Raw genomic sequence first — 11,014 nt, 5'->3', positions numbered from 1 at the left:
GTCGCTTATTGTGTATCGGATACGATTCCCTGTCACAATGTACTAAGTTTTGCAAAACACTTATATAACTAATTCTTCAGGCAGTTAAAGCAGTGTGTTACATATTTATTCCATCAGACGTTTATTTATTTAAAACATTTATAATCCCACTTTTCCCCAAATCAAAGAGGACCTAATATGGATAACAAAACCATTTAAAATCAAGAAATGTCATTAAAAAAACAAAATTATAAACAGCCAGCAGGCTTAAAAAATTAATACTTCTTTTTAAATTCCTCCTTTCCATGTCTTGACCAATTGTAATCGATTTTTTCTAGTCTAAAAAAAAGAAAGCCCAATCTACCCAGCGATTCGAAAGCTTTGGCAAGCCGCTCAGGCCTTGCTTCGGAGATTCCCTTATGTATTGGCCATTTCCAGCTCTCCCATTGGCTGTGCAGTGCACTACATCAGCCATTGGCCCATCAGCCACCACTCAAGAGTACTCGCGTGCCATTGGCTGGGGGCTGGGTCCACTCCTCTCCCCCACCCACTGCCAGCCTGGACACTCTTCTCTCACAGAATAAACTATCAGAATGGCTGTCTCTCCTGAGGAAGACACTTCTCCTGCTTGGCTCCTGTGGGACTAACTTTTCCCTCAGTGGCTGTTGCTAGGCAACCATGCTTGGTTCTGTCAGTAACAAGGCAAAGGTAGGAGACCCATCCTGACTAGGGTTGCCAGCTCCAGGTTGGGAAATTCCTGGATATTCTGTGGTAGCGCCGAAGGAAGCCAGACTTTGGGGAGGGGAGAGGCTTCAGCTGAACAGAATGCCATAGAGCCCACCCTCCAAAGCAGTTATTTTCTCCGGGGGGGGGGAGAGATCTGTTGTCTGGAGTTCAGTTATGTTACCCAGCAATCTTCAGGCTCCACTTGGAGGTTGGCTACCCTAAGCATAGCAGTTAGCGCTTCAGAGCAGGGTCTACTAGACCCAGGTTCTTGCTGTGGAAGTTAAGTGGATGATTTCAGACCAATCACAGACTTTCAGCCTAACCTACCTCACAGGGTTGTTGTGCAGATCAAAAGGAGGAGAGGAGAATTATGTAAGCTACTTTGGTCTCCACTGCAGGGAAAGACTGTACGTTTCCTCCTGGGGAACTATTGCTGCCAATCTCCACTTGAGGGCTGCAGATCACTCAGAATTAAAACTGCTCTCCAGACAGCAGAGATCAGTTCCCCTCTCCAGATGGTAGAGATCAAACGGCTGCTTTGCAGGGTGGACTCTGTGTCATTATACACTGCTGAGGTCGCTTCTCTCCTGCTAGGTCCCCACTGCGGAGAAAGACTGTAGTTTTCCTAGGTAGAGGCTCCAGGTGTGTGTGTGTGGGGGGAGATGGAAAGCTGAAGTTAGAGGGGCAGATAAAGGTAGGTTGATGGTTGGCTGGGAAGGAAATAGGGCTGCCACCTCCGGATTGGGAAATTCCTGAATATTTGAGGGATGGGGTTATATCTGGACATGAGCAATCTTCCACTCTGGCTTAACTGCTGCTGGAGGCATGTCTGGGCTTGTTCGGGCAGGCCAACTAGTTGTATCTTGAAGCCCCAGAACAAAGGCAGGATCCTGGAACCTGCCTGCAGATTGGCCCCTGAGAATAGCCAGCCAATCTGGAGCCTGGAGGCCATTTTAACTCACCAATTGCATGGGGGCTGGGAGTGCCTTAGGTGTATATAGTTAGGGCAGTTGCCCCATGTAAAGTATTCCCTTTGAAATGCAATAAAGTGCTGCTTGCTGAAATCACTATGCCTTCACCTCTGCTGTGTTAAACCCACTATTTAACAGATGGAGCCTGGAGAGGGTGGGGTTTTTGGAGAGGTGGGACCTCAGACACGTACAATGCCATAGACTCCATCCTCCAAACCAGCCATTTCTTCCTGAAGAACCATTGCTGCCATTCTCCAGGTGAGGGCTGGAGATCACTCAGAATTAAAACTGCTCTCCAGACGAGAAAATGGCTGTTTTGCAGGATGCACTCTTAGTCATTATACCCTGCTGAGGTCATTTCCTCTCCTGATTGGGTCCCCACTGAGGAGGAGAAAGACTGTACTTTTCCTAGGAAGAGGCTTCAGGTGTGTGGGGGGAGATGGAAAGCTGAAGTCAGAGGGGCAGATAACAGTACGTTGATGGTTGGCTGGGAAGGAGATAGGGTTGCTACCTCCAAGATAGGTACAATACCCTCCAAACCAGCCATTTCCTCCTGGGGAACCGTCGTTGCCAATCTCCAGGGGAGGGCTCTAGACCATTCACAGTTACAACTGCTCTTCAGATGGCAGAGATCAGTTCCTGGAGAAAACGGTAGGCTCTGTGTCATTATACCCTGCTGAGGTCGCCACAGCAAATTGACACTGTGCCTAAAACCAGGGCACCCGCCCAGAGCCTCTTTCAAGAACTCGTTGTTATTTATTTCCACAATGGGCCTTATTCCTAGTGTTTAATAATTATAATGGCTCTGGGAATGCTGGCACCTTTTGATGTGTGGGTGAAAAATGTGCAACATTGCAAACTATGAATCAGAACTTTCACAATGATAGAGGATGCCTACAAACCTGAAACTGGATATTTCACAACAGAATCTTGTGTCAAAAATGTGAATGTGGGGTAGTGGCATGAAAATACTGTTTGTAAAAATAAAGAAAACAAACAGCCTCTAAGCCCATAAATTTAAAAAATGAGACTGATTTAGGGATGCTGGCCTCCAGGTGGGACCTGGAGATCCCCAGGAATCACAACTGATCGCCAGACTACAAAAATCAGTTTCCCTGAAGAAAATAAATGCTTTGGACTGTGGACATTATGGCATTGCACCCCAATGAGGTCCCTGTCCTCCCTAGGCTCCATCCCCAAACCTCCAGGATTTTCCCATTTTGGAGCTGATGAGAGACGGGGGGCCACACCAAAGCAAAAAAGAACATGAAGAAACAAATTGTTGGAGAGAGAAATAGAATCTTTAATAATTGTACAATTATTCCCCCTGATGAAGCTGCATGTGATTGTACAGTTATTAAACATTCTATTTCCCTCTGCAACAATTTGTTTCTTCATCATCAATTTGGGGCTGGCAACCCCCCCTGCTGGTGGCCAGGGAGGACCTGGAAACTCTAGCCTGATTTGTAATTGTTTTAAACATTGTACTCTCTTAACAAAAGGACATGCTGTATTGAAGGGAAATCTTTTTGTGCTGCTAGGGAAAGGAAAGGCTCTCTCTGATTTTCCTTCAAAAAAGAGGAATGACAACAGCAGAGCCTGGGAAAGATAGGTGTGTCCAGTCCACACTGAAGTCTTGTGATGTTTTGAACAAGTACCAACATCTCTGGCATCTTTTGTGTCTCATGGGTATGAAGACCAAATGATGCATTTGGTGACGATACTGTGGCCAAATTCTGCTTCCTTATTGCTTGTCAGCAGCCTTCTGTGAAAATTTTAAAAAAGGGCAAAGTCATAATTGTTAAAACAATTTCAAGTACAAATACCTAAAAGAAATTTTGTGTCTGGGGAACTATGAGATCAAGTTAATGTATTTTTAATATGTTTACTACAAGTCACAGGAATGTTAAAGTCTCATGTATTTTTTACGCTAAAATATCCTCTATGACAGTGTGCAAATATTTTGATATTTTATTTTGAATTTCCTCTACTAGTTCCATAACAAGACTACCGACACCAAATATATATATATCTTTGTCACTTATTGTACTGTATGATGACTGATGAAGTTTTCACCACACAACTTTAAAATAAAAGCAGCTTTCCACAAGAGGGTCATAAAATTCGTTTTAAGAGGTTATAGATTTGCTTTAAATCAAGAATTTGTGTTAAACCAGGCTAATTTAAAGAGAGATGTTGGAGGTGAAACTTAAAAATCTGACTGGAAAAAAGTTCTTAACACAAACTTTGTAGATTTGACTGGTCAACATTAGGATTGCCATCTCTGGGTTGGGAAATTCCTGGAGATTTGGGGGCCATGCCTGGGGAGGAGAGAGCACTCAGCAAGGATGTGATGCCATAGAGTCCACCTTCTGGAACTGGCATTTCCTCCAGGGAAACTGATGTCTGCAATCTGGAGATCAATTGTAGTTCCAGTTGAAATCCAGGCCCCACCTGGAAGTTGGCAACCCTAACCCCATTTCTGTCCTAGTTGTCTTTCTTGTTTTAAATTTCTTCTGTTATAAAACTAGGCAAAATATTAAACTTGAACCTTGAAAAGCTTCTATGGGACTTCTATAAAAATTTAATAGAATGTATGCCCCTCCAATGGAGGAAATCATATGACATGCAGACAGGGCCAGTACTACCATTAGGCCAACTAGGTGGCCGCCTAAGGCACAGACCTCAGAGGAGCGTAGAACTGACAGTCAGCATTAAGGTGTGATATCTATCACATGTCTATCAGGTGTAAATTATCTGGTTAAAAAGGAGGAAGTTGAGGTAAACTGTGTGAATCCTGTCATAAATCTTTCAAGGGTGAATCTTCTTTCTTTTCATTTTTTTTAAATCCCCGGAGGGATTTTTTTTTATTTTGCAAATACTACAAAAACTACAAAGAAATATTAGGGAAGGGACTACAACTAAGGATAAAGGAAAGCAAACCACACTAAACTAAAACCCCAAGAGGAGGAGATCTTTTCACTGTTAGTAAAAATGTTAGTACAATTAGTTTTAATATCACAGTATACTTGTAGAGTTCTTGCTTATAACAATTCGTTATTTATATGTTATTTTGTTAGTTGTTATGAGAGAAGTCTCTGATCATCTTCTTATTCATCGCTTCAAAAGGCCATTTTCCAAGTCCTTCTGCCTTTACTTCGACTTTCTGTCTCTAAAACTGTATACCACTCTGGCAGGTCCAGCACCCTTTTCTGCCACAGAATCCTCATCCGTTCCCAAGGTAGCAGAGTCACTAGACTTCATTTCTTCCTCTTTGGACTCTTGGTCTGTCCCCAGCTGACGTCTCAGAAATTCTTTAGCTTTAAAAGTGGAGTCTATCTTCTATCGTTGATCTTAAAGATGACACCCTCCGGAACCACCCACCTGTACGATATCCCATTATTTTGAAGAAAAGAAATTAAGTCCTTATAATTTTTCCTCTTTTGTCTAATTTCAAATGGAATGTCCTTTAAGGTTTTGATGGTTACATTTCCCATTTTCAGTGGAGTTGCTGAAGTTGCTTTTAAAATGGCATCTCTGGTTTGTCTTCTTAAAAACCTAACCACTATTTCTCCAGGTAGGTTATTTTTTTATGTAATTGGAGTATGCCCTATAGACTGACTCCATTTCGTTTACCAGTTAATCCGCTGTTAAACCTACTACTGGAGCGATGATCTCACCAAGCACCCTCTTCAAATCTTGCCGATCCGTTTCAGGAACCCCCTGAAACCTGAGAATCATGTTAGCTTTTTCCATCTGTAGCTGCAAAACTCGATTCTCTTGGCAATTCTGCTTCATTTCCACCTCTCCCAACCTTTTCTTCAACTTCTTGCTTGTGGTGTCTATCTCTTTAATTTTTTCGTTTCCCTGCTCCACTTTTTTCTCTGTTTCATTCAGCTGAAGCGGCTGTGCTGCAAAGTTTTTATTCATCACAGTCAATTGCTGGTTATTCCATCGAGTTGCTGCATCACCGGCTTGAGCATATCCGCCAGGAGTTTGAGGACATCTGCTCCCTCTTCCAGTCTTGGACTCTGACTGCCTGGCTTCATTTTAAACTTTCTCTGCTGGGCCGCCATCTTTCCCGTTTTGTTTACAGTTTCTACCGCTTCCACACAACTCGGAAAACTCGCCAGACAGCTTCGCGATTCAGATAAGTCTCTCAAAATACTTTCGGTTAAAAAAAAAAAAAAAATTTCGTTTTACTCCCCCCCTTCCCCCCCTTTCGCATAAGAGGCGTCCCTCTTTGCAATCACTGTTTTCAACTGCAGGGGGGAATCGCTTTTCAAACTACTCCGTTTTATTCAGAAGTCATGTTCATTGTCGGTCAGTTTCTCTGACCATGCTCAGTTTGACGCCATTCTGCTCGATCTCCGGCACTTGTCCGGGTCAGTCCAGCTTATGCCCAAAGGCCACTCAGCGACTGGACTGTTGGGGCGGAGGGGAGCCTCAATTCTCCGGCATTACGCCATCGAAGAGGCTACCCCTCAAAAGCCCCCTGGCCTGGAGCCTATCACAATTGCTCCTCGGGGGTGTCACTTGAGGTGGCCCCCCTCCAGGCTGCTGGTGTGCGAACCGCCCTTCCCTGTCTTGGGTAGCGTCCGCCATCACTGTTCCATAGACCAGAAGTCCCAAGGGTGAATTTTCGATGCAATTGGCTAGAACAGAATTAACAGTTAGCAGGAGAGTGAAATCATGTTGGAGTAAAGCAGAGACTGAGATTAAGGAATGAAGGGATAAAAATGTGTTGTAGCAGGCTCAGAAAAAAGTAAAAAAAGAGAGAGAGGAATGGGACAGTGTTTCACAATAGTCCTGTAGAACTCTTATTGCTGGGGAAATTGTTTTTGACAGAACAGGAGACACATAATAAGGAACTTAGATCCAGAGGTAAGTGAGCACAAATATTATTTGGTTAATATATGCTAACCCACAGGAATCTTATTCACAGAGGGGAGGGTTGTGGTGTTGCTCTGAAGATTGAAAGTTGCTGGGAGAGGAGCTCCTTCCCACCTGTGGGCACCTCAGGGATCATGCCACTGTTGCTTGAGCCTATGTTTGTTCACTTATGCCATGGGCAACGGCTAGGAAGGTTCACTACTGGATGCCACCACTCTGGTATGGGTCTCCTTGGGAGGGCCCAGAGCACCCACCCTACCCCTTTTAAAAGAGTTTTACAATAGGTTTCCCCTTGTATGTGACCAAATGAGGCACGAGGACCCAGGCAGACTAACAACTAGTTTTATTAAGAGATTTAACAATAACTTTAGATTAATAACAAGTAGGAAAAATTAGCAAAGTAAAGGCAGGTAAATCAGTAAAATAATAAATCCCAACATGTCTATCTATATAGTCCTAGCCTTTCCTAGGTACCTGTTCACAGTCTAACACCCCCTTCTGGTTGAGAGATCCCTCTGTCTGCAGCAGCTTCCACCAGCCCTTCTCCCTGAGAGAGAACACCCCTCCCACTCTGGGCAAGGCATTTTATCTCCTCTTCCAAGGCACCATCCTCTGTTCCCCTGCTGGTGTAGTTTTGCCTCCAAAATCTCATTTTACCCAATCACAGGGTCCAGAGGGAACCTGGGAAATGTAGGCCCCGATGATTACTCCAATTCAGGCTTCCCTGGAGCCACTAGGCCTCCCCAAAGCCTGTAGGCCGCACTACAAACCGATGGTCATGACAACTTAGAAAAGAATTCTGAGTGTATACGGCAGCAAAGTTGGCATCTGGGTTTATTGCAAGCACTGGTACCAGTATCCATGTTCAAATTAGATGTTCTATTATTGTGGGTGAGGAGTTGCTTGAGATTGGGGGCTGTCTGTGTGTTAGAAAAGGTTTGTCCCCCAATACTTGTGAAAGGAAGTTATCATTATCTAGTAGAGGTTGTAAGTCACTGATGATGCATTGAACTGTTTTGAGCTCTGTATGTGACCACTAGTGGTGTTCTTCTCTTATTGTCTCTTTGGGGCCTGTCTTCTTGGGCCTGTCTTGGAAGAAGGCTCTCACACTTTTTTAATTCTTCAAACCAGGGGTCATGTCGTAGAAAAAGAGCTAGGGGAACTCATTAGCATATCTCATTAGCATATGCCACACCCCCTGACATCAGGGGCCCGGCGGTGGACCTGCAAGGCCAGCGGGAGTACGAGGAAGCCCCACCAAGGCCCTCCCTGGCCCCAGGCAGGCAGGGGTGGGGAGAGGCGGGGAGGAAGCAACATACCCTCCCTCTTCTCCTGCCTCCTCCTGGCTGAATGAGGGCTGGAAGCGGGGCGGCCGGAAGCAGGGGGCGGGACTTCGTCATGTGCCCCGCCTCCCTGCACCTCACCCGGGGGAACTGCGTTCTCTCACGTTCCCCCCCCGAAATGACCTCTGCTTCAAACTATGTAAAACAGTTGCTTGGGAGGACATTTTTATAAAGCTTATACAGAAGAAGACTGTAGTCTATACTGCAGTGTACGCTATATTCAAGAGACTTAAATTTTAACATCACAATTCGCAGGATTATTCAAAACTAAGAATAAAGGCCGTTGTGGAAATTAATACAACGAACTCTAGAAAGAGGCTCTGGGTGGGTGCCCTGGCCTTGGGCATTCAGCATTATTTTGGTGTGGAGACCTCAGCAGGGTATAATGACACAGAGCTTACCCTTTTCTCCAGAAGAATTTATCTCTGCCATCTGAAGACCAGTTGTAATTCTGAGTGATCTCCAGCCCTCCCCTGGACCTGGAGACTGGCAACAATGGTTCCCCAGAAGGGAATGGTTGGTTTGGAGGGTAGAGTTTATGGCTTTGTACCTGTCTGGGTTCCCACCCCTCCTCAACCCCCACCCTCTCCAGGCTCCATCCCTCAAATCTCCAGGAATTTCCCAACCTGGAGGTGGCCACCCTATCTTCTTCCCAGCCAACCATCAACCTACCTTTATCTGCCCTTCTGACATCAGGTTTCCATCTCTTCCCCCCTTTTCTGTAGCCTCTACCTAGGAAAATTACACTTTTTCTCTGCAGTGCGGATCCAAGCAGGAGGGAAGCGACCTCAGGAGGGTATAATGACACAGAATCCACCCTGCAAAGTAGCTGTTTTTTCCAGGAGAGCTGATCTCTGCCATCCGGAGAACAGTTTTAATTCTGAGTGATCTCCAGCCCTCACCTGTGAGCAGTGTTCCCTCTAAGCTGAGTTAGTGTGAGCTAGCTCACAGTTTTTTAGCCTCCGGCTCACACATTTTTGTCTTAGCTCAGGAAGGATGGCTCCAGAGCAAACTAATTTATGCAGTACCCAAATCGCTCGCTCACAACTTTAATGCCAGTAGCTCATAAAGTAGAATTTTTGCTTACAAGACTCCACAGCTTAGAGGGAACATTGCCTTTGAGTAGTCTGAAATCACCCAATCAGCTTCCACAACAAGAACCTGGGTCTGGCAGACCCTGCTCTGAAGCGCTAACTGCTATGTCACACTGGCTGTCATAGGAGGGCCACCTCAGCAGAGTATAATGACACAGAGTTCACCATTTTCTCCAGGGGAACTGATCTCTGCCATCTGGAGAGCATAAGAACGTAAGAGAAGCCAATGTTGGATCAGGCCAATGGCCCATCTAGTCCAACACTCTGTCACACAGTGGCCAAAAATACTGGATGCCATCAGGAGGTCAAGCAGTGGGGCCAGGACACTAGAAGCCCTCTGTGACGAACTAAAGGTTTGTTGATCAGCAGCAGGTAAACAAGAGAGCTGCTGGGTCACATGACTGAGAGTGGTGGGGGCAGGGGTAGGTTGCTCGGAATTCTCAGGGAGTGACAGTTAAGAGTTGACCATTGACAGTTAAGGGTGTTAGCTGGTGAACTCTTGGAAAAAAGTGAGCTTCTGGAGCGGAGTGTAAAAGCACACCAGTCGTTTGAGGAAAACTGGGGCTGGATAATGCTCCTAACTGGTCCCCTCTAATGAGAGAGGATAGTGAATGGAGAGGAGAAACTGAATAACTCCTCAGTAGTCACAAAGTAACACACACACTCCACCAAGGGAACTTGGGAGGTGGGTAAAGGAAGGACTAGGGGTCTTGAAGAGACTGTAGAAAAGCTGGAATAGTTTTACCAGTCAGTCTCCGGGAGCCAGACGGAGGAAGTCCAAGGTCTAACCACAGTCGGTTACCGGAGAGTGAAATCACAAATGGTATCAAGGTACCAAAGTGAGTTTGTGACAAACTTAGAGTTATAACATTACAGCCTACATTAATGCAGAGTGAAGCATTCATACTGTAATGTATCCATCTCAGACCGCGTGCGCGGCCATCTCACCACACGGTTATGCGACGTGACTGAGCTTTGCTCTCAGTAACAATGGGACAAGTGGATCCTAGCCAGCACCTATCGACAGGCTAGGCTCCCGGCCGAGAGCCTATGGAACTCTCGGCCACTGTAAATAGCCAATCACGTGTGGGGGGGGTGTTTGGGGTGCGGGGTTGTGCACATATAAACCAGCCTGCGAGGTGGTTACTCTCGTCTTGTTCTGAACTGAAATAAAGTATGAGAGCTGAAATCACTAGTAAGCCTCAGTACTTTTCACATACCGACCAGCAACAATATATCCTGTGCAAATATCCCCCCCCCCCCCCCAATTCTGTCCTGACAAAATGTTCTTTACTTGCCCCGGCCTGAGAGTTCCTATCTATACCTTGTGGCTGATAGCCACTGATGGACTTCTGCTCCATATGCTTATCTAATTCCCTCTTGAAGCTGTCCATGCTTGTAGCCACCACCAACTCCTCTGGCAGTGAATTCCATGTGTTAATCACTCTTTGGGCAAAGAAGTACTTCCTTTTATCTGTTCTAACCCAACTGCTCCGCAATTTCATTGAGTGCCCACGAGTTCTTGTATTATGAGAAAGGGAGAAAAGTACTTCTTTCTCTACCTGCTCTATCCCATGCATAATCTCATAAACCTCGATCATGTCACCCCTTAGCCATCGTTTCTCGAAGCTAAAGAGCCCTAAGCATTTTAACCTTTCTTCATAGGAAAAGTGTTCCAACCCTTTTATCATTCTAGTTACCCTTTTCTACACTTTTTCCAATGCTATAATATCCTTTTTGAGGTGTGGTGAGCAGAACTGTACACAGTACTCCAAATGAGGTCACACCATCGATTTATACAGGGGCATTATGATACTGGCTGATTTGTTTTCAATTCCTTTCCTAATAATCCAAAGCATAGCATTGGCCTTTTTTATTGCAGTTGCACACTGTCTCGACATTTTCGTTAAGTTATCTACTACAAGATCTCTCTCTTGGTCAGTCTCTGCCAGTTCAGACCCCATCAATGTGTATTTATAGTTAGGATTTTTGGCTCCAATGTGCATCA

This window comes from Gekko japonicus, unplaced genomic scaffold (assembly GCF_001447785.1).
Source record: "Gekko japonicus isolate JY-2015 unplaced genomic scaffold, Gekko_japonicus_V1.1 scaffold360, whole genome shotgun sequence".
Taxonomy (NCBI): domain Eukaryota; kingdom Metazoa; phylum Chordata; class Lepidosauria; order Squamata; family Gekkonidae; genus Gekko; species Gekko japonicus.
The sequence above is the reverse complement of the archived record's forward strand: the minus strand, read 5'-3'. Positions refer to the sequence as shown.